Below are 23,758 nucleotides of genomic sequence, written 5' to 3'. Positions count from 1 at the left end.
GAGATGGCTGTTTTCCATTCGACTGCTTCTTGCCTGTGGGAGAGATAGCTGGTGAACCAATTGATAGCTGCAGGGGAAAGGTTTAAGTTAGATAGCTTAGTAAGGAGAAGGCTATGAGATATAGTATCAAAGGCTTTAGAGAGGTCGAGAAGGAGGGTGGATACAATACAGCCAGTATCTCTAGCTGCATTTACAGTTTCTAGGAAGGAAAGGAGGGCAGTCATGGTGCTGTGGCCGGGTCTGAAACCATGTTGTGTGGAGGTTAGTAGGTTATTATCTAGGAGATAGGGGAGGAGTTGGAGATGGATGCATTTTTCTAAGAGTTTTGATATTGGAGAAAGGATGGCGATGGGGCAGAAGTTAGAGATGTCGTTGTTTTTGCCTCCTTTATGCAAAGGTATGATGAAAGCTTTTTTCCAGAGTATTGGAACATAACTTTCTTGGATAGATCGGTTTATTAGGATGCTAATGGGAAAGGAGATGGCCTCGGCAGCTATGTTAAGGAAGGATGAGAGTATATTATTAGGTGCATTAGTACATGGTTTAAGCTTTTGCAATAGTTTTTTTATGGTAGAGGTAGGGATGGGTTTTAGGGAGAAAGATGGGAGATGAGAGGTAGGAGATGGGGGGGTAGGAGGAGGGGTGTGGGCATAGACCGTGGGTTGATATTGGAGAAGGAAGTAGTTAGTTTAGAGATAGAGTCTAAGAAGAAAGAGTTGAATTGGGTGGTAAGACTGATATCTGGAACATTTGGGTCTGGACTTGGGTTTACTGTAGTGCCAGGTTTTAGGAGTTTGTTGATGACTTTCCAGAATTTTTCAAGATTTGTTTTATGGTTGTTTTGAAGTGTGGAGAAGTAGTTTATTCAATCTATAGTAATAAGCTTTTTAACTTTGTTACGAAGAGTTTTGAATTCGTTAAGGTTAGAGGGGGTTTTGTTTCTTTGGTAGCGTGCCCAGGTTTTGTCTCTCAGACGCATGGCAGTTAGTGTGTTTTTTGTTAACCAGGGGGCAGTATTGTTCCGTATTCTTTTGGTTTTTATGGGTGCATATATACGCACCCACACACACACACACATATATATATATATATATATATATATATATATATATATATGGATATATATATATACATGCACACACACACATACACACACACACACACACACACACACACACACATATATATATATATATATATATATATATATATATATATATATATATATATACTTTGTTTAAACAAAAGTACATTTAAACAAATTTGACTTACCTGAGTTGAAGCCACTGAAGCTGTATTACAGCGAAGGCACGGATTGTTGAATTCCTTTCCCTGTGAAAGGAACCACTTGGCCATCATGGTAAACTGTGCCTTCTCTTCTGTTTAGTGTGATCTCAGAGTTGATATATTTAAGTAGGGGAAATTGTGGGGGGTAAAGCCCCCCCCACATGGGGGCATGGGGGCAAAGCCACCCGCTTTGGTGGGCTTACTTTTCCTCCATTTCGGTTCATTACCATGGTGGGCAACTGGTTCCTTTCACAGGGAAAGGAATTTGGCAGTCCGTGCATTCATTGTAATGCAGCTTTGGTGGATTCAGCTCGGTAAGCCAAATTCATTTAAACATACGAAGTAGATCCATATATCTATACATATATATATATATATATATATATATATATATATATATATATATATATATATATATCTACATGACCTTGAGTAGCATCTTACCCTCACCAAGAATGATGCCACAATATGAAGACAAGATGATCAATTTCAACAATTGGCTTAAGTATTGGTGTCATTCAAAGGGGATCCAATGCCTGTCAGCCTGGGATGACATGCTCGACAAGCCACGATGCTTCGCTAGGGACGGCTTGCACCTGTCACCCCTGGGATTTTGGATATTGGCAAAGGCTCTTGCTACCCCCATAGTGCCTTTTTTAGGCAAGGCTCAAAAGACAAGCCCACCTCCATAGGTATCACAAGGGATAAGAAACTAAGAGTAATGCTACTCAACGCCAGAAGTCTAAACCTCAAGATGCACTTTTCGAAACTCTCCTTAGCATGGAGAACATCGATATCTGTGCAGTAACAGAAACCTGGTTCAAGGCTCCCGAAAGCACCCCAACACTACCAGGTTATACCTCATACCATGCTTTTCGGCCCCAAAACTTGGACCGAGCCACAAAAGGAGGGGGAGTATCAATATTCGTCAAAGATACCCACACCTACAGGTTGGTGGCACAGCACGAAGCATCAGAGACTATCCATGTGCAACTAACAGTAGGTAAAACTGCCTTCCAGTTTATAGCCTGCTACAGACAACCCTCCCAAACCCAGGAACCCCACTCGGCCTTCCTGAGAACACTGAAAAATATGAAGGTCTCTCCAAACACCATTATATTGGGCGACTTCAACTACCCAAACATAGACTGGGAGCATTACTCTAGCCCCAACACCCTAGCCCAAAGGTTCCTAGAATTTATAAACTCAAATGCTATGGAACAACTTGTTACCACTCCCACAAGAGGGGAAAACATACTGGACCTGATCATCACCAACATGGGGACTCTATGCTCCAGACCAGAATTGTATCCCTCATTGGTAAGATCACACCATAAACTAATTTCACTGGATATTCACATCCCGACTCCACCCCCTTCCCTGAAAACCACAGTGAAGAACTTCTCTAATGCAAATTTCGCACTCCTCAAAACCGAGGTGGAATCCTTCAAAGCCCCCGGGCCTGTGGAAAATACGTCCCAGACCGCAGAATCCTTTATAAACGCATTCTATGAGCACCTTCAGGAATGCATGGATCATGCAATCCCAAATAAAACCAAGTCCCAATCCTCCAAAGGCAGACATCCTGTCTGGTGGACCCCAGCCATAAACAAACTATACAATAGAAGGAGGAAGCTACTACATGATAGAGCAAAATCCCAAAAAGGGAAGGCATCTCTGATCAGTATTAGCAAAAAACTACGGGTACTCATAAAATCGTCTAAGGCCAGCTTCGAGAGAAAAATTGCACAGGACACTAAGGATAATCACAAGGCTTTCTTTAGTTATGTTAGGAACCTGGGTGGGAATTCCCAGATATGCTCAGAATTAGTCCAAAATGACAAAAAATACACCGAACCCACAGACATTGCCAACATCCTAGCTGACAGGTTCAGCGCAAACTTCTCCTCCCCTCACCACCAAAAGGGCAAATATCTATCCCAGCAGAGTGCTGCCCCCCTGACATCTCAGATGCTCATGTAAGACCTGCCCTCTCCAAAGCAAAAAACACAGCATCAATGGGACCAGACGGTGTCCCGGGCTGCGTCCTACATGAACTCCAAGAAGAGCTAAACCCAAACATAAAACTACTGTTCAATCTCAGCCTTACTACAGGATATGTACCCAAAGAGTAGTGTACAGCAACAGTATTCCCTCTCCACAAAGGTGGTGCCTCAATGGATCCTGGAAACTATCGCCCCATAATCCTGACTAGCTTGGTCTGCAAAGCTGTGGAAAGGATCGTCATGGACCTCATAAATAAAGATATCGGGGACCTACAGACACTGGATCCTACCCAGTTTGGCTTTGTTAAGGGCAGATCCTGCCTCTTAAACCTGGTTGATTTCTTTGAAACAGTCACTAAGGCCATTGACGAGGGGAAGGTGGTCCACACAGCCTACCTGGACCTCGCAAAAGCCTTCGATACAATACCCCACTCGGGCATTATAGATTAGCTCACCAGCTTAAATATAAACCCCTATGTCACTAGATGGATTGCAAACTGGCTCAAGGACAGAACCCCCATGGTTAGAATTGCTGGAGCCATGTCAGACTCCAAACCAGTTACAAGTGGAGTCCCACAAGGCTCAGTCCTGGGAGCTCTCTTGTTCGGTATATATTTCTCGGAGGTACATGCCAACATGGAAGGACTGTGGCTGACCAAGTTTGCAGATGACTGCAAACTGGGCGCCATAATCGACACTCCAGCTGACACAAGCATCCTCCAAAAGGGCCTCATAGAAACAGACAGCTGGTGCCAGAGCTATGGCCTCAAGCTAAACGCCAAAAAGTGTATAGACATCCCCTTTGGCAAAAACAAAGTGCCCACAAATTACCACATAGGTGGTAATCCATTAAGTACAGAAGACGTAATTAGGGACCTGGGGACCCAAGTTGATAGCAATCTCTCATTTGACAACCACGTGGCCAAAGTGGTTAGAAAAACATTTTATATAGCCCACCTAATCATGAAGGGATTCACATCTAGATCAGGGGAGGTCATCGTGCCTCTTTACTCATCCCTCATCAGGCCCATAATTGAGTACAATGCCCCTTTTGGGATGTACCTTACCAGACACCTGCAGCAACTGGAAAGACCCCAAAAGTACCTCACCAACAGGATCAAAGGGCTCAAGACAGATGCCATATGCTGCCCGGTTAAAGAAACTCCAGTTCTACTCAGTGGCATACCGCCTGCTCAGAGGCGATCTGTGCCTAACTTATAAAGCCATGTCCAACCCGGAATTAATGGACATGCTGCACCTCAGAAAATCCAAATCCCATCGAGCTATGCGCTCGAGAGACTTGAACCTCAGCACTGAAATAAATAGGACATGCTGGAGGGACAGATTCATAACCCAGAGGCTCCCTTCACTCTGGAATAAAATCCCAGTCCAGGTTAGGCAGAGTCCCTCATTGACTCTCTTCAAGAGGAATCTTGATGAGTGGATGGGAGATCATAGGTTTATCCCGGGTATCACTTCTGTGTCACTGTTAGACAGAGGCACAGTATACTAACCTCGAAAAAGGGCATAGCAAAATTATTTTAAAATGGGTGGCGAAAGCTAAACACACTCTGGCTAGGCTTATAAATGCCCTAGGGCAGATAGCCTCGTATGAACCTATGAACCTATATATATATATATATATATATATATATATATATATATATATATATATATATATATATATATAAATCTAAATATATATTTATAAATGTTGCTTTGAGATGAATTGTGAAATCTAAGGACATTGATTTGGGAATTACCCCAGTAACATTGCCTGCAAATTTCATAATGATATGTTAAATGCTTTTAAAGATGCATGCATTTATACGCAGGGATCCAGAATACTTTTTGTTATACCCTGTGCATGGAAAACATCATATAGGGTAACATCACACTCACAAAGAGTATGGAGAAGTATACATAATTATATGAATGCATACATCCATTTCTTTCATTAAAATATAAAAATCTTTTTAAACTGATTTTGTGTTGAAAAGCGATTGTCTTTCAAAATCTGAAAAGTGACTCAAGGAGTCAGTTGTTTTTTAAATGTTCATGCTTTGCTGCAGGGAATCTGCATGCCACATGGTTTTTGTTCACTCTGAATAAAAACCTCATGAAGGCTAGTCAGGGCCTTAGAGCCTCTGTTGTAAACTGAACATTTTGCCAACCCTACATTGCAGCCTCAATCACAGAACTTTACGTCTGACTACCAGTTCACAGACATACAAAGCTAATGCCAGTGAGGCAGTGTCAGAACAGCACCCTTCTTTTAAGTTGAGGACAATTTTCCTCTGTTTTAGTTGATATATAATAGTTTAAATGTAAACCAGAAATAGTGGCACATTATTGCAAGCAGGGAACAGGTAACAATGTTCTTGCTCCAATAACTACTAAAAATAGAAATTTAAAGCAAATGCAAATCGGTCAAACAATAAACGTTCCAATTTAATTTTAATTTAATTTTAATTAGTTATTTTCAATAACTGAAACAAACAATAGATGTGCCATCCACATGAGGCATCAGTAACAGGAGGATTATGCAAGGAAAAGTCAATAATGTAATACAGAAGAAATAATACAGTCAATTAAAACTCTTTATGTAAGGCTTGTTTGGTAATTTACTGTTTGTCTTCTGGGTTCCTGTCAGGGCTGATTTAAAGTTTTGTGCTTTAGTGTCCCCTAATACTAACACATGCATCAGGCAAGACATAGGGGAAGGGCATGCAGTTGAATGATGGCAGGGGTTGTTCCCTAATTTTCACAAGCGGGTCCTCTTTTCAAGTATTCCTGACGCAGGCCCCGAGACATAAGCAGTGAGCTTACATCTCTTCACCAAGAAGTTAGCATTGGTTAGTGTGACTTGAGTGCACATAACACCTCCTTCCCCATGACAGAGTCAAGTGGCCCATGCCCCTTTACTCTTTTCCCCTCTTTGCCTGGCTACTCCAGTGCCAGGGATATTAGGTGAGCCCTGCTTACCATAGTCAATGTTGGGAATATGGCCCCTCTGGCACAGAATCAGGCTACTTAGCAGTTGCTGCAAAGAAAAGATCTTTGATGCTTCTGATCTACTGGAGTGTGAGTGTGTTTCCAAAATAAAAAAATAGAGTGCAATTCATAAACAAGCATGCACACCTGTGCAGCACTTTTTTTTGAAGAGTTCATTATGCAAAGAGTTGCAGAGCAAGTCAAACATGTTTTAAACACTGAATATTACCAGCAGTCTGAGCAAAGGACCACATAATTAAAGAGTGGTATAGTGGCAATGTAATAAACAGCACTAGGCTGATCCATGGCAGGAGCAGCACAACAGGGGGGCACATGATTGATGTGACAGACCTTCTAACTAAGGCAAGTTCATGCAGTAAAGCCAGTGTACACTTCCTCATGCAGTGTAGCACTGTATAGGTGCAGCTCTCATCTACAACAAGAAGGGTAGCATAAGGGCCACTAGGCAGGCCATTGTGAGTCTGTATGGCAAGCAGCCATGTTCCTCATATAAATGAAGACGAAATGAGGCAGATAAGAAATTAGGGCAAAGAAGAATGACAAGCAGGTAAACACACAAGATTATCATAAGGTATGCCAAAGGCACTTTTATTTATTTATTTTTTTTTTAGGCAAAGTACTCCTTTTGTAAAATTTACAAAAGAAGCATAGGTGGAGAAGGTAGTGAGGGATGGCTATGGATGGAATAATGGGAGAAAGCCAAGTAGCAGAGCCAGACAGATAAACAAAGAATACAGTCTCATACAGACAGGGATATATGTATACACACAGAAGGTGGGAAGAACAGTGCATGGACACAGACATACTGGATAAGTGGTGATGTGGAGGGTTGGACAATTAACAAGGAACGGGGAATTACACAAAAGACAGGATAAGCACCAAGATGGGGAGAGAGTGGGTTCCCAGCATGATTGGATTTCAGGCAGTCCAAGAAGGCAACACATCCTGGCATAACTGACCTTGTTCGATGATGTTATGGGCCAGTTGGTCCTCCTGATGGACCAGTGAGTGGGGAGTGATGGTTGAACAACTTTACTAGCCATGCCAGAAGACACTCCACTTTACCTAAGCAGGCATCTGTCAGAGGGTACACCTCAGAGGCCACCAGCCTCCATAGCTGATGCTCAGAGACCAGCAAAGACTGGTCTCATCCACTTTATGAAGAATAGCCTTCATTCCCCTCCTGAGGAGAAGACTCATAGGGCACCAGTGACCCTAGCAAGTTACCCCCAACAATGATTATGTACATAGGGTAAAAAAGAAAATTGCAATTGTATGGTGAAGTAGCATAGATTTCATACACACTGTGCTGCTGGGAAAGGCACTTGCCCCTTCCATGGCTCCCAGTCATATTCACCTGCTGCTCTTTTTCTGTTAGAAATCAAAGAATGTACTCTTAAGTATACATGTACAACAATTAAAATTGTAGAGGACAATGGTACTGAAAAAAAGGCTTATAGTAAATTTCAGGCTTCCTCTCCTTCACCTCTACCTCCTACTGATAACATAAGTTGGTGTGGTGCTGCTTCAAGCCAATGTACCCATATGTGCACTGTTTACTAGATGATGGCTGCCAGTGACATAATTTGCCATCCTAGCAAGTTTGAACCAAGCATCCCCCTTTTACACTGGAGTATAATAAGTGTCCAAGAGGTGCTTCATGAGCTTTTTGTGCAAGAATAACAGGAAAATCCTGCTTTGCCTGGTACACCATACTGGAGACCTGCATCATTCATCAGGGGGTGAAGCAGCTTTAGCATTTCATCATGTCTGCCTGAGGAATAAAATGGTAGTCCTTATGTGCATAGAAAATGTTGGGACTCAGCTATTGTTAAAAGCAGAGCTGCAATGTGACACTACAGCAAGGCTGTAACACTGCAGCATGGTGCTACAGGTGCACAAATGCTGTACACATGAGCATAGCAGTCATGCTGTGTGCTCATAGTGATATGTGTGGCTAGTGCTGGCATGCTTGTGTAGTGCATTGAATACAGGTAATGAATCATAGACAGTAATGCAACCTGGTTTCATTATCACAACTTCTATGCTAATTGTCTCTTGTTAGTGTGCTATAAAGCACTGGCTTCAGTTGTGCAACTCTGCTTTGCATCATGCAACTGTGAAACACAGGAATTTTTGTAAAACGAGACTGTATGTTTGGAGCCTCTCAGAGTGAAGAAAGGAGTCTTGCTTGACAAAGCACCTCAGCAAGAGTAACAAATCCCATGGTGAATGTAAGTGACTGGAAGGTGTCATGCTGTTTGTGTTACTGGGAACCTAAGACACTGGCATGGCACCGTACTATCTACCTGTGGCTGGGAGAAAAGCTCTACATTAGAAACTTTAGGAAGGACATAATACAAAGGGTATGGGGATGTAAGGCCATATGGTGAAGCATATGTAAGTGGGAGGAACATAGTGGGGTCCAATGATGCCTTGTATGCCAGGAATAGATCTTCCCTCAACAGCCTGTAGGAGACAGTATATGAGAATAGGGCTTTGAGGTAGTCTGTATAGGACATGTTATTTATACCCTGTATTTTTTTAATGAGGAACCTCTGAGGACATTACAATTGTTGGATGTCCCTGGTTTGGGTGCATACCAAAGGAGGCATTGTGCTCAATAATAGGTCTGATAAATGTCAAATACAGTGGATTGATGATGTCAATGGACCTTGATGCCATACCTTTGATTTGATTACTCCCTATGTGTCCCCCACAAGTCCCTTACTACTGGGTCAAATTTTAGGGGTGTGTTGTCAATATGATAGTCATCATGGGTAGTTGACTTTATGAAGGATGTCATTATACATTTCTTGGCACTTAGTTTTAGTCCATGGCTCTGACACCAGTTATTTGTCAGTGCCAGTCCTTCTTACAGAACATTATTGTCAGTGGGGGATTCTATGACTGCTCCTAATTTGCAGTCATCTACAAATTTGGTCAGCCAGAGGCCTTTGACATCGGTCTTGCCTCCAGAGAAGTAGATGCCAAAATGGGGCAGTCCCAGGATCAATGCATTAGGGACTCTGCAGGTGGCCAGCCTCTTTGTAGAGAGGGACACCCCAATTCTAACTTCCTGGTTCCCATCTTTGAGCCATCTGGTAATCCACCGGGTGACATGAGGGTTATTGTTAATCTCTTGAGTTTTTGAACAATGCCAGAGATGGATATTGTGTCAAATGCCTTGGCTAGCTCAGACTAGACAGTGTGAACTGTTTTGCCCTTGTCCATTGCTTTGGTGACCTTCTCGAAGAAATCTACTGGGTTGAGTAAACATGACCTGCTCTTGTTGAAACCAAACTGCATTGGTTCCAGTGTCTGGAGGTTTGCTATGTTATTGTGGATCAGTTCCATGATAATTCTTTCTATGGATTTGCATATGAGACTAGTGAGACTTATGGGTCTGTATTTTCCAAGGTCAGTAGATGGCTTGTCTTTGTGTAGATGGATGATGACTGCTGTTCTCCACTCATGATGCACAAAGACTGTTTGGAAGCTAAAGTTAAATAACGATTCCAGATGGCCTGATAGGGCATGTTTGATGCTGTCTAGAAGGCAGTCTGGGTTACTGTTAGGGCCCATTGATGTAGTGTTCTTAGCCATAGAGAGAGCATTGAGGATCAGTTCCCTAGTGATAATAGACAGAGTTATATTTGATGGTATTTCCAGAGGGGAGGCTGGTAGGGAGAGAGAGTAAAGTTAAAAGGTGAATTTGTTTGCCATTAGGTTTGCTGTATTTTCTGGTTCATTATAGGTGGCTCCATTAACAACGAGCTCTACACACAGTTGTGCATTGCCTTTGAGGTTGCAGACATAGCTAAAGAATGCCTTGTGGCTGTCCCTGGTCTGGGAGGCCAAATTTACCTCAAATGCAAGTACAGTTTTGGTAGATTTTACTTGTCCTCTATGAGTTGGTTGTTTAGTTTGATGAAGTGATTTTATTCTGCAGGGTGCTCCATCTCATAATTTTTGCCATGCTTTTCTTCCTTCTGTTATACAGCCTACTGATGCTGTGATTCCACCAGGGTGGCTTGTTTTTTGAGTTAGTTCTGTACTTATTTCTGGTGGGTGCCCCTTTGCAGCTCTTAACATGCTTGTTTAGTGTATAATGTCTGACAAATTGGGTGCTGCAAGGAAATAATGTGCTAAGGATGCTGTAAGACTTGATATCATGGGCCTCCTACTCCTTGAAAGGCCTATTGTTTTGCTGCAACACCAACTCATGACGGCATTATTGGGAATTGAAATGGGTTAGTTCAAACTTAATTTTGGGTTAGTTAAAACTTAATTTGCACTGTGCTGTATTTATACATTTGCTTATTATTTATACAGTTGCTGTACTGTTTTTGTCCTTTGTTGTCTCTGTTGTGTTTTTTTTTTCCTCAGGGTAACTCAGAAACTAGTTTCAGGTAGGGGGTTGTTGAGCCAGCCCACATCCTAGCTGTTAGTCATTGCCTGAGGTGTATTTTCTCTGTTGTAATTACAGTGCAGACTGCATTTCTGGGAATTGGTTCAAAGCTAATAGATCTCCTGGCTGTGAGCAGAGTTGGAATCTATTCCAAACTGACAAGTACACTTTTTGCAACTTAATTTGCACTGTGTTGTATTTATACATTTGCCTATTATTTATATTGGTGCTATATTTCCACCCACCCTTCCTGTTGGTATCTTGTTCTTATACTTGGTGACTTCGCAGTAGCCCGCTCCTACTGTAAATTTCATCTGGAACACTCCCCCCAGTCTAGTGTCATTAGCTATTTTACCTATTACAGAGAGAACATTTGAGAAGGCCAACCCACTTAGTTTGTTAAGCTTGAATTATCTTCTGCTCCTCCTTTCTCCCTTTCCACTTTACTAAAAAAAAAAAAAAAAAAAAAAAAAAAAATCTTCTGCTCCTTCTTTCTCCCTTTCCTCTTTACTAACAAAAAAAAACTTTGCTAGAATCTCCCTGTGTTCTGACTGAGTGTGCTTCTCAGCTGAGAGTTGAATAAAACAATAATTGAATTCAGTTCAGACATTTTGAATAAATTGCATTTATTTAAACTATATTTGCTTTAATACTGCTATACACTGAAGTGTGCTAGCTTACACTGCACTTGAATTGTTTTTAGTGCTGTTTTAGCTGCTTTTCTGTAAAAAAAAAAAAAAAAAAAAAAAAAAAAAACTCTAAGCCTCTTTCCTACCTTCATGTAACTAGTGTAGTCCAGATACAGATTTGCTGTATCCAGGACTGTATGTAAGCTTCTGAGCCCTCCAAGCCTTTCTGTGTTGGAGGGAATCCTTCTAGCTTATCAGTGGGAGTGGTAAGCACTAGGTCATCTATCTACCACAAGAGGAGTGGTTTCTGTGCCAGAAAATGTAGTTTATTGGCAGTTTGGGCAGTTTATAAATCTCTTTCAACTTCTGGTTTAAAAGCCCGCATTTGAACTTGTTCCACCCCCCCCTTCCTGTAACTAGTCTAGTCCAGATACAGATTTGCTGTATCCAGGACTGTTTGTAAGCTCCTAAGCCCCCCAATCCTTTCTGTGTTGGAGGGGAGCCTACTAACTTATCAGTGGGAGTGGTAAGCACTAGGTAACCTATCTACCACATAAGGAGTGGTTTCTGGCCCAGAAATTGTAGTTATTGGCCGTTTGGGCAATTTTTCCATCTCTCTCAACTTTCTGATTTAAAAGCCCACATTTGCACTTGTTTGTTTTCTGTACCTAGTGTAGTCCAGATACAAATTCTTAGTTTTAGCATTTGAATTTGCTTATTCATGCTCAGCACTTGTTCAAAACTTGTTGTAAGCACTAAATAGCTACAAATTACTACAGCACTCAACCTTCCTCATTACCTAGAGGAAAACAGTTTTTGTACTTACTTTCCTCATTTGCTTAGAGAAAAACAGCTCTTGTACACACTTCCCTCACTTATCTAGAGGAAAATAGATTTTTATTCAGGCATGTCCAAGGGTCAGCTCCCAGTGTTCTCTCCTGTCTATCTGATGGATTTGGGCATCTTGGGGCAATGTAGCAATTGCCTCATGTACAACAACCCTCTCCTCCTACCACCTAACACTACAGCCTATGAGAGATGCACTTATCTAGCCAAACTGGAGTTAAAGCTCTCTCCAACCAAGACTGAACTTGACAGTCAAGAGGAGAAGGTAAACATTTGCACCACACCACAATCATCACATAGTCCCACTAAATCTACACCACGAAAATCCATACATAGAAACACAAAAACATTTGCGGAGACTCTCAATAATAATCTGCTCAAGCAACAGAGACCTCCAAAGCAGAAACGCAAGCAACCTCCACCCCCCAACACAACCCAAATGACACATAGCCCACAGACTCAGTGTGCCACTCAACCACAGCCCATAAGGCAAAACAACGTACCCAACACACTAGTCATAGGTGACTCTATAGTCAGGGACACTGATGTAGCACTCACCAGGCTAAACAGGGAGAAGGTTACTGTCAGCTGCCTGTTGGGTGCCAGGATCTGCCATATAACCCAAGCACTCAGGTCACTCCACAACAAGTACAAATATGACTCTGTCATTGTCCATGTTGGTGTGAACGACCTGAGATGTACCTCCCTGGACTACAAGAAAAGAGACATGAAAGAGCTCTCCGACCTTGTAGCTCAGGCAGGTGTGACCCTAGCCCTGAGTAGCATTCTGCCATTGCCCAGAATGATACCATAGTACAAGGACAAAATGATTGACTTCAACAATTGGCTAAGCTTCTGGTGTCATTCTAAGGGGATCCAGTATTTGTCTGCCTGGGACGACATGGTCGACAGACCATGATGCTTTGCCAGAGATGGCCTGCACCTGTCACCCCTGGGATTCCAGGTACTGGCTAAGGCTCTTGCCACCCCTATAGTGCTTTTTTTAGGCAAGGATCAAATGACAAATTCACCACCATAACAGGAACAGGCAAGCAACAACTGAGGGTAATGCTATTCAATGCTAGAGGTCTAAATCTCAAAATGCACTCACTCGAGGAACTCCTTAAAACGGAGAACATTGATATTTGTGCAGTGAGCATCCCTGCACTACCAGGCTATGACTCATACCACACCTTTTGGCCATGTAACCTGGACCGGAACACCAAAGGCAGAGGTGTGTCCATATTCATTAAGGATATCCAAACCTGCAGGCTAGTTGCTCAGCATAATTCATCCGAGGTTATCCAAGTGTAATTAACTCTGGGAAAAACTGCAATCCAAATTGCAGCTTGCTACAGATCCCCCACCATGCCCCAGGATTCCCACTCCCTTTTCTTTTAGGGTTCAACCAAACACCCTAATAATGGGCGATTTCAACTACCCCACCATTAACTGAGAAAACTACTCATGCACCGACTCCTTCACTCAGCACTTTCTGGAATTCATAAATTCCAATTCCCTGGATCAACTTATCCACAGCCCCACCAGGGGCAATAATATCTTAGACCTAGTCATTACCAACATGAGTGAATAGTGTTCCACACCTGACGTCAACTCCTCGGACTGATCCGACCATAAGCTAATCACCCTAGATATCTACATCCTGCCCCCACCTCCCATTAAGGAAACCATGGTAAAAAATGTCTCCAAAGCCAACTTCATGCTTCTTAGGACAGAAGTGGCGAACTTCATGACACCCATGCAGATGGACAATACAGTTATGACTGCTGAATCCTACACAAATGCACTCTTTAAGCACATACATGAGTGCATGGATCGTGCTATCCCAAACAGAACCAAGACTCTATCCTTCAAAAAAAGGAAGCCAATCTGGTGGTCCAATGCCATAAACAAACTGTACAACAGAAGGAAGAAAGTGTTGCAAAAGAGAGTAAAATCCCATGAGTGGAGGAGCTCCCTGGTCAGCCTCAGTAAGAAGCTGAGATCGCTTATAAGATCCTCCAAAGCTAGCTACGAAAACAAAATCACCACTGATTCTAATGCAACCACTAAGCATTCTATAGCTATGTCAAGAATCTCAATGGGCAACACCCAGATCTGCTCTGAGTTACAGCACAACGGTACGAAAATTACACAACCAACTGATATTGCCTAGCAGATAGGTTCAGTGCTAACTTTACCCCTCTCTCACTCCCTAAAGGGCCCATATCTATACAGGAAGAATGCAGACTCCCTGTAATCACAACTTTGCAGGTAAAATCTGCATTCTCTAAAGCCAAAATCACAGCATCCATGGGACCGGACAGCATCCCAGGCTGCATTTTAGATGAACTTCAGAAAGAACTGGCTCCCCACCTAAGCACCATGTTCAGTCATAGCCTCACATCAGGCTTTGTGCCCACTGAATGGTGCACAGCAACAGTTATCCCACTCCATAAAGGGGGAGCCACCACTGATCCTGGAAACTATCACCCTTTTAGCCTGATGAGCCTGGTCTACAAGGCCATGGAACGTATCATCATGGAACTCATAAACAAAGACATTGGCAACCTCCAAACTCTGGACCCCACCTAGTTCGGGTTTGTGAAAGGCAGATCATGCCTCCTGAACCTGATTGACTTCTCTGAGGCAGTCATCAAAGCTGTAGATGAGGGTAAGGTGGTTCACACAGCCTATCTTGACCTAAACAAGGCTTTCAACACCATCACCCATTCTGGAATTATAGCTAAACTCACTAAACTAGGTATAAATCCCTACGTCACAGGATGGGTTGCCAACTGGCTCACTGACAGAACCCACACTGTACAAGGTTCAGACTCCAAATCTGACTTCAAACCAGTGACAAGTGGAGTACCATAGGGTTCAGTCCTGCGACCTCTCCTGTTTGGTATCTACTTCTCTGAAGTACAGGCTAACACAGAAGGCCTCGGTATAACGAAGTTTGCAGATGACTGCAAACTAGGAGCCATAGTTGAGTCCCCAAATGACGTGGACATCTTACAGAAGGGCCTCACTGAGACAGATGCCTGGTGTCAGAGCCATGGCCTCAAGCTCAATGCCAAAAAGTGCATTGTCATCCCCTTTGGTAAAAACTCTGTATCCATGAACTACCACATAGGCAGCAGTCTACTTAATACCGAATGTGTGATAAGAGACCTTGGGGCACAGGTGGACAATAGTCTCCCTTTGATAATCACATCACCACAGTAGTCAGGAAGTCCTTCTATGTGGCACACCTCATCACAAAAGGGTTCTCATCCAGGAAAAAAGAGGTCATTGTTTCCCTCTACTCGATACTCATTAGACCCATTATAGAGTACAACGCCCCTTTTGGAATGTACCTCACAAGCCAATTGCAGCAGCTGGAAAGGCCACAGAAGTACCTCACAAAGAGGATTACTGGCCTCAAACAGATGCCCTACACTGACTGTCTCAAAAAACTCCAGCTTTACTCTGTAGCATATCGCCTACTTCAAGGTGATCTCTGCCTAACATATAAAGCTATGTCAAATCCAGAGCGGTTGGACATGCTACACCCAAAGAAATCCCAATCCGTTAGTGCTACATGCTCTAGGAACCTAAACCTTGTCACAACAATAAACAGGACATGCTGGAGGGATAGATTCCTGTCCCATTAGCACTCTTCAAGAAAAATCTTGATGAATGGATGGGAAATAGGAAATACACCCTGGAGATCACTTCTGTGACTCTGCTCGACAGTGGTACAGGAAAATAACTTTCTTGGGTGGTGTAAGCCAGGGAACCTTGTTGGCTAGGCTTACTTAAGCTCTTGGGCCAATAGCCTAGTACCTGCCTATGAATCTAGTTGTGGATATGTTTTTGAAGTTTTTAGTTTTAAAATAAATACTATGTATAGGATTTTATTTTCCACCCACTGCCTTTGACTAGTAAGTTATCTGCAACACTCCATTCCTTATTCCTCAACAAGTTTGAGCAAATTGTGGGAATGTCATTCAGGCAGCCATTAAAGATTTTCTTTGTTTAGTTCTGCCATTCCCCTGAAATAACCATAATATCCAAAGGCTGACAAGCAAAGAACCTTGCAATTGACATCCATGTCACCATATGCAATGAAATGGTGTGAAGACAGCACTTACATAAAATTCAGGTCTTCATCTGTGGATTCTACAATGGAGCATGTATCTAGACATGCTCTTCCAGCCTTCCTAGTGAGGACTGGCAAACAGGCGTATTGCTTATCATTCATCTACTTCGAGGCACTGGGTCCAATATGCACCCAAACTCAGGTTGCTTCAGTCATAGTCGGGATGTCATCATACTGCAACAGCAGAACTGGCTTATGCATAGGACTTATTTGGATTATTTTTGTCTCTTTATTTGTTGACCATCAAGTTTACCCTCAAACAGAAAGACACTGTTCGAAGGAAAACATTATCTAGGAGGCCATGAAGATGCTTTGCGCTTTCACCAGCATCCCATTAAGGTCTATGTTTATGGCCTAACCTCACCCCTGTCATGAGCACTTGTATCACTGCAAAGGCTTCCATGCATGTGTGTTCTTCCTTATGCACTGATAGGGGGTACCAGCACCAGTTTGGGTGGCCATGTTGGCATCTTATCAGCACTGGCCACCAGCATCATCAGAGTAGTGGTGCATGCCAGTCCAGAAAAAAAACCTCATTGTAATTTTGTACAATTAAGCTCTAGAGAATGCTTGGCCGGTAGTCAGAGCTTTAACCCTTTACACCACCTTCACAGGCATATGAATAGGATTTTGATGAAAATTAGTTTCTCTACCAGCATCCTTTTAATACAGATTGTATAAATGCATACAGCTTTATGAATTTTATGTTACATTTATTTTGAAATCTCCCTCATTGTTCCTCGTACACAGAGATGATTTCTGAACTTGGACAAGTTGGAGTTTTCGTTATGGAGGGGAGGGAGGGACTGGCAGACAGTGAGAGAAATTATGGAAAATGTACATCTGGTAGACCAGAGATAGAATCTTGTTATATAGGGAGTGGGAATAGTTTGTGAGTAGTGATGTAGATTGTAGGAAGAGGTTTTTCCATGCAGATTAGCAGAAAGGTAGGTAAAGGATTCCAAATGTATTAACTTAAAGAGTTGAGTATCTAACTGAAGTTCAGCTCTCTGTTTAATGGGGAGCCATTTAGCTTTTAAGAGTGTAAGGCAATGATATCGTTGAGGAGGAGTGTTGGTAATGATCAGCAAACAGAGGTGGAAATAGTTTGAAGTGCAGTAGAATTTTGTTTAAAGGAAGACAGTAAAAGGAAGACCCTACACTACTTTGGATGGTATGATCCTTTTACCAATAGCTGCCTGAGTGGAGGCAGACAGAAAAGGAGAGATTGAAGGAAAAATGAAATCATCGATCTAGCCAGAGGCCTCTATAATTGAAGAAGGTTGTGGTTTCAAAGATGGAACATCTAAAATAGAATGGATATTTGGACAATTAGAAAAGATATGGTTTTAGAAGGGTTCAAAAATATGTTATGCTAGACTAGCCATTGCTGAAGTAGATGTTCTAACTGGATCTGGGACTAGAGTTTTAGAGTGGGAGTGACTTGATCTACAGATGGCCATGTTACATGCATAAAGAGGTAGTGAAAGCTGATGTGGTCAAAAGGAAGTTTTGAAGCCTTGAAGGACCCCTTTGAAAATCTGAGCAGTGCCCAAAAGGGCATTTCCTATTTTTACTTTGAAGTGTCTATTTTGCAAGAATTTATTTTTGAACCAGAGTAATACGTTTGTGCTGAGTCCAAGTTCTGTAAAAGAGTTTAAGAGTAGAAGTTGATAAATGAAATCTCAAACTTTTGTCGGATTAATCAGGAGGACTTCAGTGATGATGCCTTATCGGTAATTTGTAGGATGTCTTCTGTGTGTCCACAAGGCTGTCACAATGCTTTGGCCTGGTCAAAACCTGTGTTGTTTTTGAGAGGAGGTGACACTGATTTATTTATTTATTTATTTGCGGTTGGTTTGCCACGATGGTCCATTAGGCCAAGAAGAATCCGTTTTCAATGGAGTCCTGGGGGGAAAAGCTCCAGAAAGGCAACACACATGATCAAAATTATAAGTTTCATAGCAATACAGAAATACAGATAAAGCATAGTATTTAAACATACAATTCTTGCAATCCAACAAATTAAAGTTATAAAACATAACTGAATATTTACAATATATTTACAATTTATCCCATGGATAATATGATGGATGTAATGGACAACTGAGTGTAAAAAAATCTTTCAAAACTGTTGTGTAGAGTTGGACAGAGATGGGGCAAAGTAGGAGCAGTTCATTAGGATAGATTGTTTTTTGGGAGAGACTGACTAGGACTATTTTCCAAATTAGAGGTATTCTGTTTTTAATGAGACAAAATGTATACATAAGGATAAGTAGGTGGGCAAGGTGGTAGCTCTACTGCTAAAGAGACCATGGAATAAATTGTGAGAATCTAGAGGGGAGTTGATTGTAATATTGTTTAGAAGGGCTTTAGTTTCCTTGAGTTTTAAGTGTCTGAAGTAGAACGGGGTATGGATGAAGGGAGGAGAGTAGGAGGAGCAGTTGGGGGGTTGGAGGGGATTTGCTGAATTCTTGGATTAAGTCACTCAAGGTGAGTTTGTTTTTTTAACTGTAAAAAGTCTGAGGGGTTAGGACTGTTTGGGATCTTTCAGCCTGTAATTAGTTTGACTTTACTCCAGAAATGTTACTGAAACTGAAGGGGTTGGATTTGATTAGATTTGTGTAAGGAGGATTTGCAGCTTCAGATGGCTTTTTGTCTAAGTTTCTGTGGATCTTGAAGTTGAATCAACTATTGGTGGAAGGGTCAGATTTCCCAGAACTTTCCCAGAAGTATTCATTTTATTGTATAATCTGAAGAAGTCTGAGGGATACTTAGACAAAAATGCTTTTGTACTTCTTTTTGTAGCGTTAAAAATAAAGGAACTTGGTATTTATTTCCAGCAATTCCTTGTGTGGTGCCTTACGTGTAGTGTCCAGACAATTGGTTTTCTTGTTTTTTTTTATTCTGGACTGGCACCTTTGTTGTGGTTCTTTCTGCTATTATAGAGACTACTGAAGGGCAATCCACACCTACCAATGAACTGGAAACCCAAAGGGGACCTGAGGTTGGCAAATTCCAAAAAATTGCTGGACAATTGACTCAACGTATTGAGCTCCTAACTCACCTTAATCAGGGACTTATGCCTATTTCTTCTAATTCCAGTTTGCCTGGCAATCAGGAAGTTCTGTTTAGTAACGGGTTTCGTACATGTCAGAACACTATGGGAACTTCCTTGGGTGTGAATGCGCATGTCCAGGGATCCAACAGTCAGGTTTTTAACAATACGCCAAGACTTTTGGCTACACAAGACAATTTGGATACTTCCACGAATGCGGCGATTGGAACACACTTGGTTTCTTGTTCTATGACAGATTTTAACCAGTGGTTGCAGGACAAACCGCTCTTTCATAAACCTACTTCCATGGCAGCTAATGAGGATATAATGGACACTTATAGAGACTCTATTAACAAACTTCATACCGTCCATTCCAGGTGCAAGTCATAGCATTGATAATGCATACTTAAATAAATGTATTAAATTGCGCATTGTGCCTAAAGGACTTAGAATCTACAAATACCCAAACAATGTAATTAATGGAAGTGATTTTCATAAAGAACTGTTACAAATTTTTGACAATTGCAGTTTGGACATTTTAAAAGCTATTGTAAAAAACAATAACCGTGAAATGGAAATTTTGCAAGAACAAACTGACACATACAATACACATGTAACTAATGATTTACTTTTTTGGGTAGAAGCTGAGAAAAATAGGTACTTTGAGTTGAGGGCCCATATTGATAAAAAACGTGATGAACTTCTGAACAGAAAGTACAAGAAGTTAGATAGGGATACCAGAGAATACAAGGAGGGTAAGCATTACTCCCTGCCAAAACTATATAACTGTTCTTTTGATTCTGGGCGTACTTTGCCCCAACATTCCAATATCGATAATATTCATTTTCAGGCTGCAACGAACCATGACTCTCTAGGTGATAATGTTCAAAATGTTTATGAAGATGTTGGCCCACAGAGATCTGAGAGACTCTGCGACAAGAATAATACAAATAACCATTTTTACAGGGGGCATACTACCGGGGGGGGGTACAGGGGGAACTATCACCAGAACCATCCATAATGGATAATACTTTACAATATGAACATCCTTATGTGGTCAGTAGAGCAGGATTTCACATTTTTAATTATAGTAGCCTCGAGATTACTGATGACTACTTTAATTTATTCATCAAAGGTTTCAAGTTTGTGACTATGATTAAAAGTAATCTTCCTCAAGTCATTTTAGACCTAACAATGTTCATAAGAATGCTCAACTTACAAAACATGTTTGGTAACACTACCCCTATACCTAGACTGATCCCCCCAAAAATCTAGCAGTTTTAATCCCCCTATTCACCCCCAACTGAAAAACTTGGAAAATGTCATTGAAATGGAAATTCGAAAAAAGTTCAAATGTTTCAGAACCATCTCCAGTCTTGAAGCTGGGGACAAACGGTTACTGGATACTTTATGTGTAAATCCTAATATTTGGGTTACAGGACCTGACAAGGGAGGGGGTATTGTTGTCATGGATAAAATTATATATGAAGGGAAAATGCATTCTATTTTACATGATGACTCAAGATACACTAAAGTTTCTATCAATGAAATTAATATTTCTTACAAGAAGATCGACCTGGCACTTAAAGATCTTTTTGACCAGGGGGTCATTGATTATGAAACTTATCAGTATTTAGAAAACCCCAACCCCCAGGTGCCTTCCATTTTTGGGATACCCAGGGTTCATAAAAATGTGGATGACCCCCCCACTTAGACCCATTGTTGCATCAGAGGGGTCTAATAGTCCTCCCATAGCCAAGTATTTGGATTGGAAACTTAAATCATTATGGGGAGGGGAAATGCACCTCCTCAAAGATTCATGGGAATTTCTGAGTAAAATTAAACCTGAACATTTTTCATCTGACATAATATTCACCACAATAGATATGGTAGAACTATTTTCTGTCATTCCACACCATATAGGTATTACTTGGTTAGAAGAAGCCTTGAGGATGAAATCTGGAGTAAAAGAAACACTAATCTTCCTATGTTTAGAACTGACAGAACTCGTCCTCAAGAATAATTTTCTATTTTTTGAGGGCAAATTTTATCGTCAAGAGACTGGAGTTGCTCTGGGGGCCAGTTGTGCCCCCACTTTTGCAAACATCATAGTATCAGTATGGGAACAAAAATTTGTTCACAATTGTCCTTATACTAGATACTGGAAATTATACGCCAGATTTCTTGATGAAATTTGTATTTTTTGGTTAGGGGGACTAGAACTTTTGGATGAGTTTATCAAATACTTGAATCAAACTACTGATTTTTTAAAATTTACCTAGCAGGCAACTATGCAAAGTGTTAACTATCTAGATGTCTCTTTGCACAAGGTTGATCAACGGTTCAAATCAACCATTTTTAGAAAGCCTACTTTTTCTAATATCTATATCAGTTTCAATAGTGCACACCCACTTTTCCAAAAAAAAGGGATCATCAAAGGACAATACTTACATATAAGTCGTATGACATCTGATGATGTTGACTATGAAACTGAGTGTATGGTCCTAGAACGTATGTTTTTAGAGCATGGCTATCCTTGTGAGCTTATAACTACCATCAAAATTGAAGTTACAGATGGGAGGAAAAATAAACAGTCCTGTTTTGGGTATGGGATCTAATTTTTCCAACAAACATGGATCTAGACACTCCAAAGACATTAGTTACAATAGAGCTTTTGTCATTGATTTTAGTGCCAATGCTTATCAGATTAGGACCATTGTACAAAAAGAATGGGAAAGATTTTCAGAGTTTACGGATTTACATAATTTAAAATGTAAATCTATTAAAGTAGTGTTCAAGAAGGGACACAACATCAAGAACATTCTAGCCAAAAATGAAAATATTTTTATACATGGAAGGGTACTTATAAATGTGGGGCCTGTACCAGTGCACTTATATTTCCAACAAGGAACAGATATTTGTTACATCTAGACAAAAACTATTAACAGCTAAAACTTATAGTAACTGTAACTCCCAAGGCCTAGTCTATTCAGTCACCTGTGGTGTCTGTGACAGTTTTTATGTTGAGAAAACTGAAAGACAACTGAAACGGAGAATTTATGAAAATATGAATGATGTTAATAAAGGAAACACCAACAATGCACTTTACAAACATACATTATCATGCCCTAATGCCAGTTTTTCTTTCTTTGTTATTGAAACTGTCCCTAAAGAACTGAGAGGGGGTCTTGGGAGCATAAGTTAGAATATAGGGAAATGTTTTGGCAGATAGTATTGGAGTCTAACAGACCGTCAGGTCTAAATGACTACATCTCCTTGGTACCCCTACTTAAACTTAGGTTAGCTAAATTGTGAACATTATGTTTTATTCAGTTTTGTTATTGCCATTATTTGTACTATCTTGAAGATTTATATATATATATATATATATATATATATATATATATATATATATATATATATATATATATATATATATATATATAAATATATTGTTATTTTTAATGACATAAAACATATTTATTACATACAATTGATTTTAAACCAGCTATCTAGAAATATGTACTTTTCTAATATGTTATTTGGTTCACAATTCATTTATTTAAAAAAAAAGCACATCTCATTCATAATGTATATATATATATATATATATATATATATATATATATATATATATATATATACACACACACACACACACACACACACACACACACACACACACACACACACACACACACACACACACACACGCACACACACTCACACTTTTTAGTAAACTTTGAATCAATTTTATCCAGTCTTTTACACGATTATTTATTATTAAGTTTTAAATGTATTTATTTACTATTTTTATGGCTGTGGCTTTAAATACTTGATGTATCAATTTATTAATTAACTAATGGGTGTATATAAAGCAACGGAAGTTGTCATTTTATTGTATAATCTGAAGAAGTCTGAGGGATACTTAGACAAAAATGCTTTTGTACTTCTTTTTGTAGCATTAAAAATAAAGGAACTTGGTATTTATTTCCAGCAATTCCTTGTGTGGTGCCTTATGTGTAGTGTCCAGACACTTGGTTTTCTTGTTTTTTTATTCTGGACTGGCTCCTTTCTTGTGGTGCCTTGTTAAAATCTTCTTTTCTTTTTATAAAGTTGCAAAATTAAGCTGATGGATGTTGTTTTTCACAATTCGGAGTGGGCTGGTGCTGATTATTGCACGTTATCTGTCTACAACTATATGAATGAATATAACACATCAGCGTCAGTGGCACAACAGGTAGCCCACTCACCTTTGATGTAGAAGGCCGTGGGTTCCATTTCAAAACCAGGTAGATCAATCATTGACACTGCAGTGAAACATGGGGGGGGGGGGGCTGCACTCCTGAGCATGCTATT

Source organism: Protopterus annectens, chromosome 2.part1 (genome assembly GCF_019279795.1).
Source record: "Protopterus annectens isolate FY-2018-M chromosome 2.part1, PAN1.0, whole genome shotgun sequence".
Taxonomy (NCBI): Eukaryota; Metazoa; Chordata; order Ceratodontiformes; family Protopteridae; genus Protopterus; species Protopterus annectens.
This window is presented reverse-complemented; position numbering follows the sequence as displayed.